We start from the raw sequence: 8469 nt of genomic DNA, 5'->3' as shown, positions 1-8469 counted from the left end.
TTGCTTTTTGCTGTGATCAATGTGACAGATAAGAGGGTCTGGCTTGGATGCATTTAAGAAATTACATTTTGTTTGTCTACACTGACAGTGTTTTATTAATATTGTGGTAGAAGGTACAGTTCCCAGGCATAGATCTCATGGTAGTAGGTGGTTATCCAACCACAAAATAGAAAGATAGTCCTTGCCCTTCGTGCTATTATATAACTAATTTCATTAACAAATCTGCAAAGCAAAGGTGCAGCAGTACTGAACAAAAGTGTTTGTGCATATTATTGGTTAACATAATATCACTGCAACAAAGTCTAATTTCAAAATAACCACAGCAAAACAAACAAAATAGAAACCCTCAAACACTAACCCAATAAACGAAACAAAAAACCAACGCACAGCTCCAAGGCTGACCAAATCACTTAGTAATCTCCCTATCTGACTTATCCATTCAATTTCAAGGGTGTATAGCATTCTTCACTTCCTCCGGAGATTCTGTGTGGTGTCCTTGTGTACTCAAACCTCTGTTATGTTCCACCCACATTTCAGTGTTTGGTGAACTTATTCCTTCTAAATTGGTGAAGTTTAAAAGGCACTTGGGGATCCTACTGGAAGAAAGGGACAATTGAGAAGTTTGCACGCATATAGGCGCATTCAGTCTTGGATATGAGCTATCAAAATTCTAGATCAATATAAAGAAGTTACAATTACAAGACTTTTTTGGTGTAACATAGAGCAGCACACAAATACTTTCTAGAAAGGGGTAGTGTAGAAAGTGAATGCATCAGAGTTGGATTGTCTCTTGTTGGTAGTTATTTTGCCCCTAACACCGGGCTATCTGAGCACTTCAGTCTTTAATCTATTTATAGTCTCCCAACACCTCTATGAGGTTAGATAGTGATATTATTCCCATTTTGCAGATGGGGAACACACAGAAACTAAAGGATAGATTTTAAAAGCTATTTAGGTACTTAAAGAAACGGTGGGGTATTCAAAAGCACTGAGGTGTGTAACTCCCTTTGAAATCATATGTATCTTTAGGTATTTAAATAACTTTAAAAATTTGTTCCTAAGTGACTTGCCTAAGCTCACACAGTGCATCTGTGACAAAGCAGGAATGGAACCTCTTTCTTTCATTGCCCAGGCTAGCATTCTAACCATTGGGACCATCATTCATTTGCAGTATGGCGTGCTAATCAAAACAACCCTGCAACTCAAATGTGATAAAAGTGGAGACAAAAATTCTCACGATCTCGATCCAAAGAGGTGAGACAGGAGGTTGAGGCAATAATGGAAGAATAAAAAGTGTGTATTGAGTCAGAGATTAACGCAAACAAGTAGATTATAAGGCAAGTTTTGAAGAAGAAAAAAGTGACTTAGAGAGTTGGAAAGATGGTTCCAGTTAGATTGGGCAGCCCAACTGTAAGACTTTGTCTACACTACACATTTCTGAAGCAGAAAATATGCTAATAAGGGAATCTTTAGCATGAGTTGTGACATCATTAACATATTTTCTGCCTTTTATTTTTGCACAAGGGGTTTTTGCGCAAAACGAACCAGTGTAACTGCTTCCGTTTTGCGCAAAAACCCCATTTTGCGCATGATCCTTATGCCTTTTCGGGACAGGCGTAAGGATCTTGCTCAAAAACCCCTTGCGCAAAAAGAAACAGCAGAAAATATGCTAATGATGTCACAACTCATGCTAATGAGTCCCTCATTAGCATATTTTCTTCCACAAAAATGTGTAGTGTAGACAAAGCCAAAGAGTTGATAGCTCTCGCTCTCTTTTCAATGCTGGGAACTGGATAGAAGAGAGGAAGCTCAGACTGAAGCAGCAAAGTGGATAAGTGGGGTGAAACACAGACAGGTGGATAGAAGGTCAGAGATAAGCTATGTCTAGACTGCAGGCTTCTTTCAAAAGAATCTTTTCCAGAAGAGATCTGTAGTATACACCCACACAAACACACGCACACTTAGTTACACACGCTCACCCACACACCCAGTCCCCACACCCATACCTTTAATTACAGTTTTGCCAGTATCTCTACATCTTAAGTATGAAAAATAACTGGAACCACTTAGATCTGAAGGGCTACACTCACCTAGCAATTGGTGGAGAGACAATGGACCAAATAAGAGGGAGCATCATCAGCTTACACCAAGGCAATGTTGGGTCCCATTGTCTCTGTTTTAGGAGAAACCAGCAAAACATTAGATGGACCCTCAATCAGCAACAGTTAATATCTTCTAGTCACTGGTATTGTACATATTGCTTGCCTCAGATTTGGCAGTGGGATACTGAGCCTTTTTTACCCTCACACCACCAGCTCAAATGTGACTCAGGTTGGTGGTTAGCAGAAGTCGTTACTATCTGATTATCATTGTTAGTGGTTTCTGTGAAATGAGATGGATTTTCAGTTGCTAGTGAACAGGTGGTCTGCATCACAATGGACATCCTTGTGAGTAGTTTCCAGTAATAAACAAGGAGTGAGGGAAGTGGGTGGGGAAAGCCACCCTATCAATCACCGAAATAACTTTGTGGAAAAGGATGGAGGCATTTGCGAAGGGCACTGGAGTGAGTGAGGCTGCAGAATCATGAGAATGGAAAATTCGTCATGGGGTCATCTAGTCCATCTGCTGCAACTGTGGCAGGACTAAGTAATATCTAGACCCACGGTCTTCAGATGCTATTCACATGATCCAACTGAACAAAATTGTTGATGCTCACAACCCAGTATAATTATATCTTTTGAGTGTAGGTTCCAGGATGGGGTCAGGGATGAGGGTCAGGCATAAGGATCTTGCTCAAAAACCCCTTGCGCAAAAAGAAACAGCAGAAAATATGCCAATAATGTCGCAACTCATGCTAATGAGTCCCTCATTAGCATATTTTCTGCTGCAAAAACATGTAATGTAGACAAAGCCTAAAAGTTGCTAGCTTTTACTGCCATTTCGACTCTGGGAACTGGATAGAAGAGAGGAAGCTCAGACTGCAGCAGCAAAGTTTCTGAGTGGAGTGAAATACAGACAGGTGGATAGAAGGTCAGAGACAAGGCTACGTCTAGACTTCGGGCTTCTTTCAGACGAAGCTTTTCCAGAAGAGATCTTCCAGAAAAACTTCTTTCAAAATACAGCGTCTACACAGCAAAAGTGAATAGAAAAAGCTATGTGCTTTTTCGAAAGATAATGTCCACATTGATTGGACGCTATATCGCATTTAAGTTCTGATTACTGTGGATGGAGTGGCCACCAGGCACCTGTGCTTTTTCCTGAAGGCCCCTTCTTTCAAAACAAACCACTCTGTTCCGTGTCCACACGTGCCTTTTTCCGAAAAAGTAATCCTCAACAAGTAATCGTCAACAAGGAGTTTCTCAGGTTGACATAGTGTGTGAAAATATTCCCTTTTGTTTGTTTTAAACCTAATGCCTATTAATTTCATTTGGTGACCGCTAGTCCTTGTATTATGAGGAGTAAATAACACTGCCTTGTTGACTTTTTCCACACCATTCTTGATTGTATCTACTTCTATCATACCCCCCCATTGGTAGTCTCTTTTCCAAGCAGAAAAGTTCCAGTCTTATTAATCTCTCCTTATACAGAAGTTATTTTGTACTCTTAATAATTTCTGTTGCCCATTTCTGAAGCTTTTCTAATTCCAATATATCTTCTTTGAGATGGGGTGATCACATCTGCACACAGTACTGAACATTTGGGTGTATCATGGATTTATATAGAAGCAACATAATATTTTATGTTTTATTATCTATCCCTTATTTAACATTCCCCCAACATTCTTTGCTTTTTTGACTGCCGCTGCATATTGAGTGGATGATCACTGAGAACTATCCACAATGACTCCAAGATCTCTTTCTTAAGTAGTAACAGCTAATTTAGACCCATCGTTTTATATGTATAGCTGAGATTATGTTTTTAATAAGCATTACTTTGCATTTATCAACATTGAATTTTGTGAGATCCCTTAGTAGCTCTTCATAATCTGCTGGGGACATAGCTATCTTGAACAGTTTTGTCTCATCTGCAGATTTTTCCCCTTCACTGTTAATCCATCTTCCCAGATCCTTTATGAATATGTGAATAGGACTGGTCCCAGTACAGACCTCTGGGGGGACACCACTAGTTACCGCTCTCCATTCTAAGAACTAGTAAGAACAAGAATGCGGGATAAAAACAAGCTATTTTGTAGCACAGAGTCTGTGCTCTTCTCTAGCCAAACCTTGACTTACACTGTTGCTGCAGATGCAGATCCCAAAGAGCTGGTGATAATTGGGGAAGCTATCTTTGTAATGGGTAAATCAGTTAGCATCTTTGTTAAGGCCCATTTGTAAAGTGTCAAATTTAAGACTGATTGACAGTTCTGAGGCTTCCCTTTGTAGTCCGGTGTCAAAGTCTCTTTGAAGTAAGATACCTGTAGTTAGGTCCTTGGGACAATGCCCAGTCTGGTTGAAATGAAAAGAAACTGTTTGTTCTTTGTGAAACTGTCTAATGTTTGATTTGTGGGCATTAAAGATAGCTTCCCCAATTATTACCGCTAACATCATTATCTCATAGACACTAACCTCCGTCCCTCCCTCCTCTGTTCTAAAATCTGATTTGTCAATTTTATATGTGTTCACTTTTTTTTTATTGTATCCCTTTGGTATATATGGTCATGCCAATTTTCTTCCACTATTTGATCTGAGGAAGTGGGTCTGGCCCATGAAAGCTCATCACCTAATAAACCATCTTGTTAGTCTTTAAAGTGCTGCATAGTCCTGTCTTTTGTTTCAGCTAGACCAGACTAACACGGCTACATCTCTATCAGTATAAATCAAGTTACAGTGGGGGAGGTCTAGGTTGGATATTAGGAAAAACTATTTCACTAGGAGGGTGGTGAAGCACTGGAATGGGTTCCCTAGGGAGGTGGTGGAATTTCCATACCTAGAGGTTTTAAAGGCCAGGTTTGTCAAAGCCCTGGCTGGATGATTTAATTAGGGTTGGTCCTGCTTTGAGCAGGGGGTTGGAATTGAAGACCTCCTGAGGTCTCCTCCAACCCTATGATTCTATGAAGCAACATCATTAACCTCAGTCGTTACTTAAGGTTTACAATCATAACAATGTTTATAATCATAGGATAAAGAGTCTTGTGGATAAGGGAGAAGCGGTGGATGTGGTATACCTAGACTTTAGTAAGGCATTTGATATGGTCTCACATTATATTCTTATCAATAAACTAGGCAAATGCAACTTAGATGGGGCTACTATAAGGTGGGTGCATAACTGGCTGGATAACCATTCTCAGAGAGTAGTTATTAAGAGTTCACAAACCTGCTGGAAAGGCATAACAAGTGGGGTTCTGCAGGGGGCTGTTTTGTGATCGGTTCTCTTCAACATCTTCATCAACAATTTAGATATTGGCATAGAGAGTACACTTATTAAGTTTGCAGATGATACAAAGCTATGAGGGGTTGCAACTGCTTTGGAGGATAGGGTTATAATTCAAAATGATCTGGACAAACTGGAGAAATGGCCTGAGGTAAATAGGATGAAGTTTAATAAGGACAAAGGCCAAGTGCTCCACTTAGGAAGGAACAATCAGTCTCACAGATACAGAATGGGAAGCGACTGTGTAGGAAGGAGTACTGTAGAAAGGGACCTAAGGGTCATAGTGGTCCACAATATGAGTCAACAGCATGACACTGTTGCAAATAAAGCAAACATGATTCTGGGATGCATTAGCAGGAGTATGGTGAGCAAGACATGAGAAGTTATTCTTCTGCTCTACTCTGCGCTGATTAGGCCTCAATTGGAGTATTGTGTTCAGTTCTGGGTGCTACATTGCAAGAAAGATGTGGAGAAATTGGAGAAGGTCCAGAGAAGAGCAACAAGAATGATTAAAGGTCTAGAGAACATGAGCTATGAAGAAAAACTGAGAGAACTGGGCTTGCTTAGTTTGGAAAGGAGAAGACTGAGAGGGGACATGATAGTAGTTTTCAGGTATCTAAAAGGGTGTCACAAGGAGGAGGAAGAAAAATTGTTCTCCTTGTCCTCTGAGGATAGGACAGGAAGCAATGGGCTTAAACTGCAGCAAGAAAGGTTTGGGTTGGACATTAGGAAAAACTTCCTAATTGTCAGGATGGCTAAACACTGGAATAAGTTGCCTAAGGAGGTTGTGGTATCTCCATGTCTGGAGATATTTAAGAGCAGGTTAGATAGACATCTATCATAGATTCTATGATAAATGAAAGAAGAATTTGTCCCAGCATATATTGAAACAATGAGGTTTTCTTTAAGCAAAAAATTACACTAAAATGTTGGTTTTGATTCAGTTTTTAATGCTGTCAAAGGCCAGAAGCTGCAATGATGCAACAAAGGGTTTGGTTTGTTTTAAACCCAAGCTTTTAGTTTTGGAAGAGCCACTGAGTGTTCCAGTTCTATTTACAGTTTTGACGTGTTCCATTTCTTCAGGACAACAGTACAAACCGAGCTGGGGGCACTTTCTGAACAACAGCATAGAGCCTTGGAACTGGAACATATGAATCTTTTTTGTTACGAAACAGCTTAAGAATCCCCCTTCACAGTCGAAGCATTTACGGGACATTCGCGCAAGCTCAGACATCTCACAATCACACAGCCTCAAACCACAGTGTCAGTCACACAGGCACATACTGTGCCACCCACTCTCACAAACAAGATACCTGCAAATATGTCTCACCATGCTCTCACAAACTGAAAGCCACATTCTGTACTATACACCCACACAAACAGACAAACACACGCACACTTAGTTACACACGCTCACCCACACACCCAGTCCCCACACCCATACCTTTAATTACAGTTTTGCCAGTATCTCTACATCTTAAGTATGAAAAATAACTTGAACCACTTAGATCTGAAGGGCTACACTCACCTAGCGATTGGTGGAGAGACAATGGACCAAATAAGAGGGAGCATCACCAGCTTACACCAAGGCAATGTTGGGTCCCATTGTCTCTGTTTTAGGAGAAACCAGCAAAACATTAGATGGACCCTCAACCAGCAACAGTTAATATCTTCTAGTCACTGGTACTGTACGTATTGCTTGCCTCAGATTTGGCAGTGGGATACTGAGCCTTTTTTACCCTCACACCACCAGCTCAAATGTGACTCAGGTTGGTGGTTAGCAGAAGTCGTTGTTATCTGATTATCATTGTTAGTGGTTTCTGTGAAATGAGGTGGATTTTCAGTTGCTAGTGAACAGGTGGTCTGCATCACAATGGACATCCTTGTGAGTAGTCTCCAGTAATAAACAAGGAGTGAGGGAAGTGGGTGGGGAAAGCCACCCTATCAAACACCGAAATAACACCATGGGGGCAGGGGACTGGACTCGATGACCTCTCGAGGTCCCTTCCAGTCCTAGTATTCTATGATTCTATGAAAAGGATGGAGGCATTTGCGCAAGGCACTGGAGTGAGTTAGGCTGCTGTTGAACTACAGAATAATGGGAATGGAAAATTCGTCACGGGCTCATCTAGTCCATTTGATGCAATTGTCGCAGGACTAAGTAATATCTAGACCCAGGGTTTTCAGATGCTTTTCATATGATCCAACTGAAAAAAATTGTTGGTGCCTACGACCCAACATAATTATATTTTTTGAGTGTAGGTTCTAGGATGGGGACAGGAATGAGGGGTTTGGAGTCCGGGAGGTTGCAGGGGGAATGAAGGCTCTGTCTGAGGGAGCAAGCTCTGGGGCAGGAGGTGATGGGTTGGGATAGAGGAGGGGGCTCTGGATTTAGGGGTGCTTAGAGCTGGGGTAGGTAGCTGGTGCTCAGGGTTTGGGCATGGGCTCACCGCTGGTGGCTCCTCATCAGCAGTGCAGCGGGGGTGCTAAGGCAGGCTTCCAGCCTTTCCTGACACCACAGACTGCCCTGTGCCCTAAAAGCAGACAACAGCAGGTCCAGCTCCTAGGTGTAGGCATGCAAGTGGCTTTGCACAATGTTCTTGCCCACAGTCACTGCCCTTCCAGTTCCCATTGGCCAGTTCCTGGCCACTGGGAGTACAGAGACAATGCTCAGGGCAGGGGCACCATGCGAAGCCTTGTTGCTCCCTGGTTTAGAACCAGGACCTGCTGCTCGGAGCTGTCCCTACTGAGAGGCAAAACTTGCAGCTGCATAGGGCACCATTAAATTTGGGGCACGAAATTGCCCCAAATTTCATGGTGCCCTATGCAGCTGCATGCTGCCTATGGACTCCGGCCACTCCCGGCCCCATCGTTGGGCTGCCCACCCCTGGTTAAGCATTGGTCCAGCCATCCCCATCCTCATCCCCCGGCTGCCTCCCCAGGGCTCAGCGCCCAGCCCTTGCTCACCAGGCAGAGTTGAATGGTCATCACAGGCTGGAGGACTGAGGTGGGGGTAGCAGCGCTGCAGGTGGCTAGAAAGAAGCAGCACTTTTCCCTTAAAAGCACCGCTTCTCTCCATCTGGCTGTGCTGCTCCTCCG

General features: G+C 42.5%; 2 long non-coding RNA genes across 2 annotated transcripts; both read right to left on the bottom strand.

Moving 5' to 3' along the window:
• Nucleotides 1-390: 390 nt before the first annotated feature.
• On the bottom strand, nt 391-2424 carry LOC142827555 (uncharacterized). The gene is made up of 3 exons (XR_012902225.1): nt 2266-2424; nt 2091-2173; nt 391-593 (listed from the first exon to the last, which is right to left on the bottom strand). It is a non-coding gene; the product is annotated as an uncharacterized LOC142827555 (long non-coding RNA).
• A 3875-nt stretch (nt 2425-6299) lies between these two features.
• On the bottom strand, nt 6300-7207 carry LOC142827554 (uncharacterized). Its single transcript, XR_012902224.1, has 3 exons — nt 7074-7207; nt 6899-6981; nt 6300-6511 (listed from the first exon to the last, which is right to left on the bottom strand). It is a non-coding gene; the product is annotated as an uncharacterized LOC142827554 (long non-coding RNA).
• Nucleotides 7208-8469: the final 1262 nt, after the last annotated feature.

Source organism: Pelodiscus sinensis, chromosome 3 (assembly GCF_049634645.1).
Source record: "Pelodiscus sinensis isolate JC-2024 chromosome 3, ASM4963464v1, whole genome shotgun sequence".
Taxonomy (NCBI): Eukaryota; Metazoa; Chordata; order Testudines; family Trionychidae; genus Pelodiscus; species Pelodiscus sinensis.
The sequence above is the reverse complement of the archived record's forward strand: the minus strand, read 5'-3'. Positions and strand labels throughout refer to the sequence as shown.